The sequence below is a fragment of the Leiobunum rupestre genome, chromosome 8 (genome assembly GCF_980474605.1).
Source record: "Leiobunum rupestre chromosome 8, qqLeiRupe1.1.hap1, whole genome shotgun sequence".
NCBI lineage: Eukaryota > Metazoa > Arthropoda > Arachnida > Opiliones > Sclerosomatidae > Leiobunum > Leiobunum rupestre.
Genome location: NC_143391.1, coordinates 51170687 through 51182952, shown reverse-complemented (window position 1 = coordinate 51182952; position 12266 = coordinate 51170687).

Genomic DNA, 12266 nt, shown 5'->3' with positions numbered 1-12266 from the left:
TGGTAACCTGATTGCCAAACCGAATAACAATAAATAATTTTAATAGGAGGTTTATCAATTAATTCATTCCTCCATCTAATTAGTGAGTTCGTCCATGCTGATTTGTCCGACATAGTAGGTCCTGACACCATCATTCGAAATGGTGAAAGAAATTTTATATAAGACATTACTGTTTAAACAAAGACAACATACGACGTATTTTGTTAGTACATTGACTGATTTATAGAATATATGTAAAAATAAACAAACACATTTTAAATTGAAAAAATTATTTTATTAAAAGTATAATGTTTCTTATCAAAACCATTCCTTCACCAGTTATATAAACTTCATAATAACATACAAAAAAAAACATTTTTGAATAAAAAATAAATCATAATATCTCCTTCACCAAAAAAAAATTATTAATTCCCGTTTTTTAGTAAAAATTCAATTTTGGAAGTTAAAAGTTTAAATCTTAGGTTATTTAAAAATAAAGTATTTACTCGATTTTCGGAAGAGATTTCATTTACGATAACTATGTTGTTAAATGACACCTGTTTTGCTGGGTTTTTGTTACATGTTTTTTAGATTTATAATTAAAAGATGACAATTTTATTTTACAATTCACCATTTTCACATTCTAAAAAATAGCCGTAGGGGACACTAGAAATATTATCTTTTAGAACACGTTTACAAAAAGTTTTTTGAAAGTTTTACTTAAGTTGCCAACATGTAAAAGCATTTTGTACTTATCTTTTATTACGTTAAAGGGAATTTTCACCTTAAACTCGGTATTTGGTACAAAAATCATTTGTTTGAAAGCGTCGAAATGTATGATTTCTGAATTCTCCCTGGTAAGAGTTATCCCTTTAAATTTTATAATTGTCTGATTATTTTCAAGTTTAAAGTTGTAGCTTTTAGGTCCAGTTGATACGAATTTTGTGATATATGTATTCGGAGTCTCGCACGTAAGTTCACCTAAATTACCACCGAGGGGGGGTAGCCACTCGTTTGGTTGATGTGTAAATTTTACTCCATACGTGTCATAATAAATTACACGCTTTCCCAACTTATTAATTAACTTATGCAGATGAATACGCCCGTAACTGGTGACAAACGAAGCAACAATAACATTACCTTTTGAAAATGTTGGGGCTAGCTCACTTTTTTTTATAACTTACCATGGCAACATCGTTGTTGATTAAATGAAAGTCTGTTAATTTATTCGATGTGTCTGCTATAATCTCGGTTAATTGGGAGTAGCGATGGATAATTTTAGTTGATGATTTATCCATTCTTAACGCCATTCTGCCATATAACGAATTTTGCGCCAATTTCGCGGAAGTTCTTAAGGATGGGTTATCAACAATTTCCTCAGGCTCTAACCTTACTCCATCAGCTTCGTATATCGCGTCTAAATACTCTTTTTGCTCTTGATATGTTTTAATATTGGGTGGAAATCCTGAATTTTTAACTTTTGCTCTAAAAAAATGTCAATATATGGTTTGAAAAAATTGGTTGTAATATTGTAATGGTACACTTCGAAAATTTCTAACAGTTTGTAGTTACATTCTTTTATTGAGTAGTAGATTTCCACCGAGGGTAAGACTACCGTTATAGCTCTTTCGTCAATACTGTGGGTACATTTTTCATCATTATTTATTACACAACTTCCGCATAAAGGATAATAAAGTTTTTTATTAAATCGGTAGGGAAGAACGGGTAAGTAGAGGTTTCTGGGGGGAGGATTCGACAACTAATTATTCCAAAATAGACGTCTGGTGCATAATCAAAGTTGTGTGTGATAACTTTAACATTTTTACAACCGTATTCCATTTTTTGTAAGCAATACGCATACAGACTACAAAAATCAAAATATCGGATTTGTTCTCCAATTAAGGGTTCTACTTCATGGTACAGCTTAATTGTTTCTACACGCCCTCCAACTAAAGAATCTCTAGGGTTAATTTTAGGAATAATTTTAATTGTATTTAAAAATGCTTTTGCCTCGGCATTTTTTCTCATCAATTCTAATATTTCACATTCAAAAATTTGAATATATGTGTGGTTTGGTAAATTTTGTTCAATAAATTCTTTTCGATCTAATTTCCTTTCTCTAATTTCTTTGAATGACTTTCCGACAATTGAATTAAAGCTCGAGCCAGAAAAATGTTTTGGACAACCGTGCCAGAAATCACCCATTACATCAATTACTATGGGCGGATTTTCACAGTAGCCATCTACAAAATACGGACCTACAGCCTGTTCCCCAGCCGCGGATCTGACCGTTTGCAAAATTAAATTATTTTCCTTCTCATACCAAGATAAATATTTTAATGCAATCTCGCTTTGATTCTGTCTACTTGCCAAACCGATAGCCGGTATAGTACATAGTGTATATGGTTCTAAAAATTTGTCGATAAATACATTATTAAGTGCCCCAGAAAGAGAAATACCACCATAATTACTGATATCAATTTCAATTAGTTCTTTATATAAGATGCGAAATTTCTGCATAGCAAAGCGTAATAAATTACAATCTAAAAGACAATACGCTCTGGATTCTGATTTAATACAATAGACCGGTTCGAGCTGTTTGTGTGAATACCAATTTTTAAATTCTCGGTATTCAAATTCTTTCATTTTACTAGGCTCAAAATATTTTTCGTCCGGAATTTTACCTGAATAGTTCAAAGTCTCTTTCGTCCAAAAAATATAGGGAAAATATCCTTTAGATTGAGGCAAAGAAAACATTTTAGGAAAATGTCTTAGTGGAGCACTAACATAGTTCAAAGAATCTACAAAACGAATGTCTACCCTTTAATATAAATAGTAAGTATTTTGGCTCCATCGTAAATAACCTCGGGAATGACATGATTAATTAATTTAGAAATAATAAACATTCCGTCGAAAGATCTTAGATGAGGTTGGTAAATTTCGGCCTAATTGTTTTTCTCTTCCGTTTTCCATCCGTAAGTAAAATAGTTTCATGTTGAAACAAAAAATTGAGGAAGTTATTTACTTAATATTGTCCTTCAAAAACCGTGGTTTCCACAGGCTGATTTAAAATTTCACTTTGGGCCACTAACAGAACAGGTTTATGCATATTATTCTCGATTATAGTTTCAATATCGAAATATACATAGGATCGTGGTTTTTTTTTAAATGTCGACTGTTTAACATAATGCTGGTTTCGAGGATGTTCAATTTTACAAGAGTTGCAAGCTGTTTCACATTTGTGAGTTTTTGAAGTTTCAAATTGAACACAGCATTTTTAACATCTGTGGAAAAGCTTGCAAGTTTCATTTTTCAGGTGAAAACTATAACATTCACCTTGTTTTAAATACCTATTGCAAAGTTTACAAGAAATTAAAGGAATTTCTAAAATTTCGTGAAAATCTCGACCTAAACACCTTTTACATTTAATATTTGGAGCAGCAAAACAGTGGTGTTTGTTCCTACGAGCGGTAGAATAAAAAAAAATTTCACAGTCTAAGCACGAAGCTACGCCGCCCCAAATGGAATGTAGATTTTTAGCTAAATGAACGTGCGTGCCAATTTTTACAAGTAGAATTTTATTTTCGGCAGGGGGAAAACCCTTGAAATAAATTTGAAAATTTTCCGTGGCGTTAAATATTATTATCTGATACTTTGGGGCTAAAAATGTCTGAAATTTAGCTATTTCACCAATTTCTACAGCTCCTTGTGCAATTCCTACATCATCATGTAATTTCTTAGCGGCTTTAGTTTGCAATTTACTACGAAAGAATGTTAAGGCTCTATATTCTTTAAGAACACTTGTTAATGGAAGTTTTTTCTTTTTGTACTCGGCAATTTCACAGAGTTTTATTCCGACTGTGAGGCCTCTCGCTACGCATAAATTGTCTACATTGTTGATATAGTAAAAGTTGGTTTTAGATTTCAAGAAAGCATCAAGATCAATAATGTCTCTGTTTTTTAGAGCTAAAAATTTTTTTCCCATTTTCTTTGGGGATTTCAAAAGAATTATACTAAATTTAATTTCTCCATCTAGTAAGAAATCTTTTTTTGATTGAGCAACGCGTGATATATGGTTAAATATTCGAGAAACAGTTAACTGATCAGTTTTAATAAATTTAATGTTAATTGGATGTTCTAAATTTTCCGATTGAATTGCAAATCTGAGGAAATCGAAACCTGGTGCCTCTTGTCTTACGTATTTGATAATTTTGGACAGAATCTTTTCAAATACTGTAAAAAATAAATGTGTGGGGATTTCGTTTAAGTCTATTAGTTCTAGATCAATATCAAGTGGTTTACATTTCCACTTTTTTGAATTTCTAGGGCTTAATTTTTTAATTTTATAAAACTTTTTATAATTAAAACTGTTTAAAGATGAAAAGTCTAATTCACTGTCCGAATAGTAATCACTGGAGTCATCCATGTTCTAATTTCGTTTCCAGGTCTAAAATGTTATTCTAATTACAATTAAGAATAATTAATTAATGAGTTTAACTTGCCTTCGTGGGTGGGCAAACAATTTTTCCTTCCGTCTGGTCAATTATCTTTTTCAGCCTGTTTGTTGAGTTTATGATTCGAATAACGTCCATGGATAGGGTGTTAGCTAAGAATTTCACCCTTTTATAATCAGCTTTCCATATCTCATCTTGGGGAAGATGTTTGATGTTTTTATATGAATATATCTGGATATCTAGATATACCCCCTTGTCGCTCGCTTTTTTTCTCGGAATTTTAGTTTCGTAAGACACTCCACCTTTTTTAACTTTCATTGATTGTTCGATACCGATTTCTTCGATATTTGACATGCGACGAACCTCTTGAATATAGTCCCCATCTGATTCGTCCGATTCTAATAACATCTCCTCTTCAGGCCTATCAAAAACTGAAACTACCTGACTCGCGGAGCTTTGACTATTGCTTGTGGAAGCCATTTTAGCCTGTTATGTTTTAATAGTAAAATTTTGCCCTTTTATACCAAAAGTATTTTTTCATTAATTTTTTCAAAATATAAAACCTTGAATATTAAAGTGATTAATACTACAAGGATAGAACCTAGTTATAATTTATCAGTATGTAAATGGTATTTAAAATTGTTTGTGAATGTCAATTTAAATATAGACATGTATACAAATATAAAATTATTAATTATTTTTTTGAAGGACTTTATATTTAATTTCGTGACAAAAAAAGACAACGCCCTAAGAGTTTTAATATTTTTGCTTTAAAAATCGATTATAGATGTAAGAATTTTGGTAATTACAGGGTTAGATGATTTAAAATTCTATGGGAAGAAATATATTTCTGCGAGGTATAAAATTTAAACGAAGGGATAAAATTATATTTCTGCAGGGTGTATTTGATAAAAAATTGTCTTTTGACTTGATTTTAAAACAGGTTAAAATCAGGATGTAAAAATTAAATATTCTGAAATTTTTCTTATACAAGAGTGTTTTTCAACGTATTCCTTTTATAAACCATGGGCTCTCGCGAAGTTTTGACTGTTTCTGGTAAGATTTCTCATCCTCTCGCTATTAACCCTTTTTCACTTAAATATCTAGCATTACGCAAAGTTAGGAATTGTAATCTTTTTAAAATTAACGATATTTCAATTAGACTTGAAAATTACTGAATGAAAACAGTCTTTCTTGAGTGTCAAGCCTTAGTAGAACCTTTTAAAAAATCATTTTTGCTTGCCCCTTTATAAAAAAATCTTTCAAATTATCGCCAGCTGTTTTCGCTTCGGTTTTTTCTAGTAGAATCAATAACAATTCTTGTCTATTTGACGTTCATTCTATTAATTTTGTCTGTCCCCACGAGGGTTTTGAGTTTGACGGCTTACTGTTCCACACTCAATACACTCTTGAAGGTTGGTTTTCTTACGAAATTTTACGTTTAATTGGAAAACATATGCGCCTATATCAAAATTTAAATAAGATCCCATGGTTTCGCCAACACAAAAACCGTAGGAGCCTTCAACGTGACCTTTTGTTACTGTTTCAATTGCAACAAGTTTCCTTTTTTCGAAAAAACAATTAACTTTATCTACCGACTTTCATCTAACAAGACATACTATTCGTTTAGAATTAGGAATGCTAGTTCTATTTTTTATTAATGATTTGGATAGACAGGAAGTTAAAATAGTTACAACTTTAGAGTAAGGAATACTTAATTTAAAAAAATAATTACAATAATTAAAATAAATATTTTTATTTAGTCGCAAATTATCTCCTCCAAATTCAAATTTGAATGATCGTCGAGAAATTTTCCAACTACGACTCAAGGTATTTACAATATTTTTTTATTTTTTTTTTAAATTAATTTTTTTTTAAATAGGTTTCAAATCTTATAAAATTCTAATATTCTACTATTTTATTTAAAGACTATATTTGTGTTTTTATTTTAATTGTTTTTATTTGGTGAAAGAATAATTTTGAAATGTTTTATATTTTTTATTTTAATTGTTTTTATTTTAAAAGGTTTAAGTGTGTTTTAAATATGTTTTCTAAAATAACTAGCTTTATTAATTTAATTCAGGCTGTGGAGGTTCTTTTTAATACTTCATAATCTACTTTTTCTTTTTTAACTAGCTTTATTAATTTAATGTTGGGATTGGTGTAAAGTTCTTTTTTCTCTATATTAAAAATCCTTTGTTTTCATCTTTTTTCTCCAATGAATTTTCAAGAAATTTTATTATTCTTATCTTTTTGTTAGGTATCAATTTTTTTTGTTAAATTAATTGGTTGATATAAAGATCTTTTTTTGTTTTTATTAGTATTAGTTTTTTATATTTATTATTATTATTATTATAATGATTATTTAAAAAATTTCTTGAAAATTTATTGTTTAAAACTGATGTAAACGAAGTTCATCTGGGATACAATCTATCGCCTATATCAAACGAACCATTGCCTGTTTCAAACTAGTCATTGGTTATTTATTATTCTTTTTGTTATTTTCATATCTTTGATATACTTTTTCTATACTAATATCGGTTAAACTTTAATGTTTTATGTTTTTTTTTGGTAATTGATAATTATATTAACTGAAATTGTATAAGTACATTTTGTACTAGGTTGTTTTTAAAAATTGAATATAATTGTTTTTATTAATTTATAAAAACTTGTTTAAGAAGGATAGGGATAATTAGTTAACCTTAGTTGTATTAAAAAATTAATAATTATTCCCAAAGACAATATTTTTAAATTTTAAAATAAAGGTCGGGCTTAAACTATAAAATCTCAATGTAAAGGATTTTTACCAGGAGAAATCTAGAATCAAGATGTCTGGTGAATTACATCTAAAGCCTGTACTTTCGAATTACATCTAAAGCCTGAACTTTCTTTGCCGCGATCTTTAAAATTTCTCTCTCTTTGAGTAGTAAGAATGTATAATCCTCGTTAAATTTCGTGGTGGAATCACAAGAATGTAAAAGTTTGAGTCTGAACTTCATGTGTTATATCAAATTCAACATGTTGACACTGTACAACATACCGTTCGATCTGTTTTAATTAATTCAGACATTCTCAAACTATATACTTCCGAAGCGATTAAGACCAAAAACAGTTTTTATTCGTGCGATGTTATAGCAACAAAAAGAATTCTTGTGGTAAATATTTTTTAGATGTATTTATATTTATAAATTCTAGCCCGAATTTCCAACCCGACATCTCGTTTTGTACCGAAGAGGAAAAATACCTTCTACGAATTGATGTAATTATAATTATTTTTAATTATACATTTAAAATATTTTTAACATTGTGTTTTTTATATTTTTCAGCCTTCAAATTATTTATATATCCTTCTTTAATTCTTTATTATTTATTAATTTAATTTGTTAGATTTTAGTTTTATTTGTAGTGGTTCATATGTTGTTAAGTGTTTAAAAATATATTGAAATATCATAGTTATTAAATATTATAATGACTAATTGTGTTTTACTTTTACTTCAACTAACATTGATTTTAAAATAATAAAATATTTGCGAAAAATGAAAAACTTATTTATATTAGTTTAATTATTTAAAGTATTTTGGGTGGGGCCAAAAGTTGTCAAGGGTATAAAACGAAGGTCGCGAATTCGTTTCCCCATCTCGCAAATAACTAATTAGTATTTTAAACCGCTAAAAAACGAAAAAACGAAAAAAGTGACACCAAAAGTTAATTAACATAAGTATTTGGTGGGGTCACATATTACCGCCGATATCTCGGGCCGACCTTGTCCGATCGTGACCAAACTTGTTGGGGTGATAGACCGAGGCTTAGAAGTTGTGGACAGTGTTCGAGCGTTTTGGTTTTTCTTCTTGTCTCATTTTTAGTTTTAGTTTCGGTTTCTTGTTAATTTTCTTTTTTTTTATCCTGGGTTGTGATTGTATTTCTTCCACGGGAATTTGTCGTGGTAAATATTTTTGTTGATATTTATTCACAACTAACGCTTTTTTAATTCGTACTTCGATAAAATTTGTTGCGTAAGTTAAAGAAATAGTTTTGGCGTGATTCGAGAGTGGATAATTAGAAAGATAATCACTGTCGACAAAATCATTTTCTCGAAATTCCAGAACATACGCTAGGGGGCGATGCTTGAGGTATTCTTACTTGCACATCTTTTTGTAACTGTATTTTTAATTTTGAACTGTCTTCGTTTTCATCTGCTTTTACCGTATTTATTTGTATTTTTCCTTTAAGTATTTGATTGGCCTCAATAGTTTTAGCAAACTCGTTGAGTATATTATTTTGAAGATATGTTGGAATATTATTCTTATTTCGGTCTAGATCACCCTCGTAACGTTTGGGTGGAATTTCAATTTTAATATAATCCCATTGATTTTCTTCGGGTGAAATAACATCTGACACGTGCCCTACTTGGAAATGCGAATACTCATTTGTTATATTCGAATAAGTTTCAGGAAGAATTATTTCTGCTAATGCACAAGACCATTTTTCATTGTTAAAATTTAAAGGTTTTGATAACTGTACTTTAAAGTTAGAAGGTGTATTTTCCGGGTAAATATCGGGTGATGCGTTCGAAGGTAGAAATACTACGAAACTTGACATCTTTATAATGACAGTTTAGTTGGGCGACATCTCGTTTTATACTAATAAAAGATTTAGCGTGATAGATCGAAAGGATTTTGATTTGAACTTGAGACTGTTTGAATAACGTCCTGCAACGCTACCGATCTACCACGCTAAACCTTAACACGAAAGAGTTAAATTATATATTTTTACGTAGGAAAAAAATAAGCACAATATATTTATTAGAAAACATATTTATTCACATATTTTCAATCATTTGACAAGTTTGTTCAAGGTTTTCTAAAACCTCGATGGGCGTTTCAACTTGATTAAGAGTTAAAATTTGATTATTTTTACAATATTCTTGAAAAAAAATAATAGCTTCCATCTGCTCATCAGATGGCATGACAAAGTCCGGTGGAAATACAATATTTGATTTCATTGTTGAATTTAAAGTTTCTTCATTCTTAATACCAGTTGTTTTTTTTTACGATGAATTTTCTTTGGAGTTCCATTGCCATTAACAAACTCGTTTAACCATTCTTGATGTTTTACGTTAAACTCGTTCAAATAATCAATAATTTGGTCGTCTAGTATTTCTTCTTTGGTTGTATATTCTGGTTTCTTTGAATGAAGACAATCGCAAACATCAATACGAATTTGATTTTTATAACTACTCGATAAGTGATCCATTAAGTGTTGCTTAAAAATTGCCTTGTCAAGATATTGTTCTTGACAAATCCAGCATTTAACACTAAAGTTTAAATTATCAAAGAAATTAAAAGCGTGTTTGCGACATGGCTCATTATAATAACAAGGATTCTCGTCAGGCGATTTGCATTTAATTTCTGGTTTCCCCATAAATAACTTCATTTTTTTAACCTTTAAAGAGCTCGATTTTTGAGACGTCTTACGCTTACACATATCCTTTGACTTTTAAATGTAAAAACAATTATTATTTATAGAAATAGTTATTATCGCAAGTTTAGACACGTTTATTAGCTGTTTAAAGTATTTTGGGTGGGGCCAAAAGTTGTCAAGGGTATAAATCGAAGGTCGCGAATTCGTTTCCCCATCTCGCAAATAACTAATTAGTATTTTAAACCGCTAAAAAACGAAAAAACGAAAAAAGTGACACCAAAAGTTAATTAACATAAGTATTTGGTGGGGTCACATATTACCGCCGATATCTCGGGCCGACCTTGTCCGATCGTGACCAAACTTGTTGGGGTGATAGACCGAGGCTTAGAGGTTGTGGACAGTGTTCGAGCGTCGAGGTCAAGGATCATCTTCAAGGTGAAATGTGAGACAAAAATATGTTTTTCGATTTTTCAAAGGACAAAAATTTTGTTTTTGGAAAATATTTTGGGGGTTTTTTGGGGTGGGGTTATGGCGGCCATCTTGGCGGCCATCTTGGATTTACATGTTCATATTTGAGCCATCTCTACTTCTCGGTATGTGTGGGTGGCATTCTCGTTTTATCCCTCAGTTTGCGGCACTGACGGGTCCTTTGAATGGGTTAAAGGGAAAGAAACGGCGTTGGAAATGGGGGATAGAGCATGAGGAAGCTTTCCTCGGGTTGAAAACGCGGATTGCGGAAGCTGCCATGTTGCGAACCCCCGATCCTGAGGGTAAATTTTTTGTGACGACGGACGCTAGTGGCCAGGGCATTGGGGGAATGTTGTCGCAGATTCAAAATGGGGTAGAGGTGCCTTTGGGTTATGTCAGTCGGTTATTACGGGGGGGGCTGAGTTAAATTATAGTACGCCCGAGCAGGAGAGTTTGGCTGTGGTCTATACGGTGGAAAAATTTCGGCATTATCTGGAGGGGCGGAAATTTACGGTGATCTCTGATCATCAGGGATTGTGTTGGCTCCTTCGGTTTAAAGACAAGAAGAGTCGGTTGATGCGATGGGCCCTTCGGCTACAGGAATTTTTACCGTTCGACATATGCCATCGCAAGGGGAAGGATAATGTGGTGGCGGATGCTTTGTCTCGTTGTCCACTGGGGTCCGGCGAGGGGGTCAATATTGTCGATGGCGTGGATCGGCACGGGGATCCTGAGGTGGGCTGTATTAATTCCATGATTTGTAATGGGGTCAACACTGGGGGGATTGTGGGTCTGGTTTCCATTGATGAGATAAAGGAAGCTCAGAAACGGGATCCTTTTTGGGTGGAAGTTCGCGATCGGCTGGAACGTGGGCTGGAACCTGATGAAAGGGCCTACGAGGTAAGGGGAGATTCTTTATTTCGGCGGGCTGAGGGGTTTAAACCAGCGAAACTAGTGATTCCTTTGGCTGTTCATGCATCCTTGCTGCGTGCTTTTCACGATCTTCCTTTATCTGGTCATCGGGGGCGTACGGCTACCTACGCGAAGTTGGCCGCCAGATACTTTCATCCTAAGCTTTATACTATAGTCCGGGACTATGTGCGTTCTTGCGAGATTTGTCAGCAGTATAAACCCCTGAATGTTAAGAAGTTGGGCTTAATGCTGCCTTCTACTACGCTTTGTCCGGGGGATTTGGTGGGTATCGACATGATGGGTCCTTTACCTGTGACCAAGAATCAGAATAGGTTTTTGGTGGTAATCGTCGATTACTTCACTAAATATGTTGAGATTTTTCCTGTGCGTAACATTACGGCTATATAGGTGGGTAAAGCTTTGGTCCAATATGTGTCTCGACATGGTACGATGAGGGCATTGCTGTCGGATAATGGTCCTCAGTTTATTTCGGGGCTGTGGAAGAATGTTTGCCGACTCCTGAGGATTAAGCCTAAGTTGACTACACCGTACCATCCTCAGTCAAATCTTACGGAGCGGGTCAACAGGGTTTTTGGGGAGATGACTAGTATCTATGTGGGTAATTGCCATACTAAGTGGGATGAGAATCTGCCTTTGAATAAGTTGGCCATCAATAGTGCTGTCCATCACTCGACGGGGTTTTCTCCATTTTATCTGCACCACGGTCACGAACCAACTTTGCCGTGGGAGGATCGTGGGGGTGGGGATCTTCCTGGGGTGACGGAGGAGGACATTGTTGCTTTACGGGACTTGCAGTGCGCTCTGGATCGGGCCATCGATATTAATCTGGTGGCTAGTGAAAAACAGAAGTCGTATTATGATAGAGGATATAAGGATGGGTCTCTGGAGGTGGGGATGCTGGTTTGGAGGGTAAATCACCGGGTCTCGAGGTCTGCGGGTCGGATATGTCGGAAGTTTTCTCCTCGTTGGTTGGGGCCGTTCCGAGTGGAGAAGCGGTTGACCCCCCTCTCT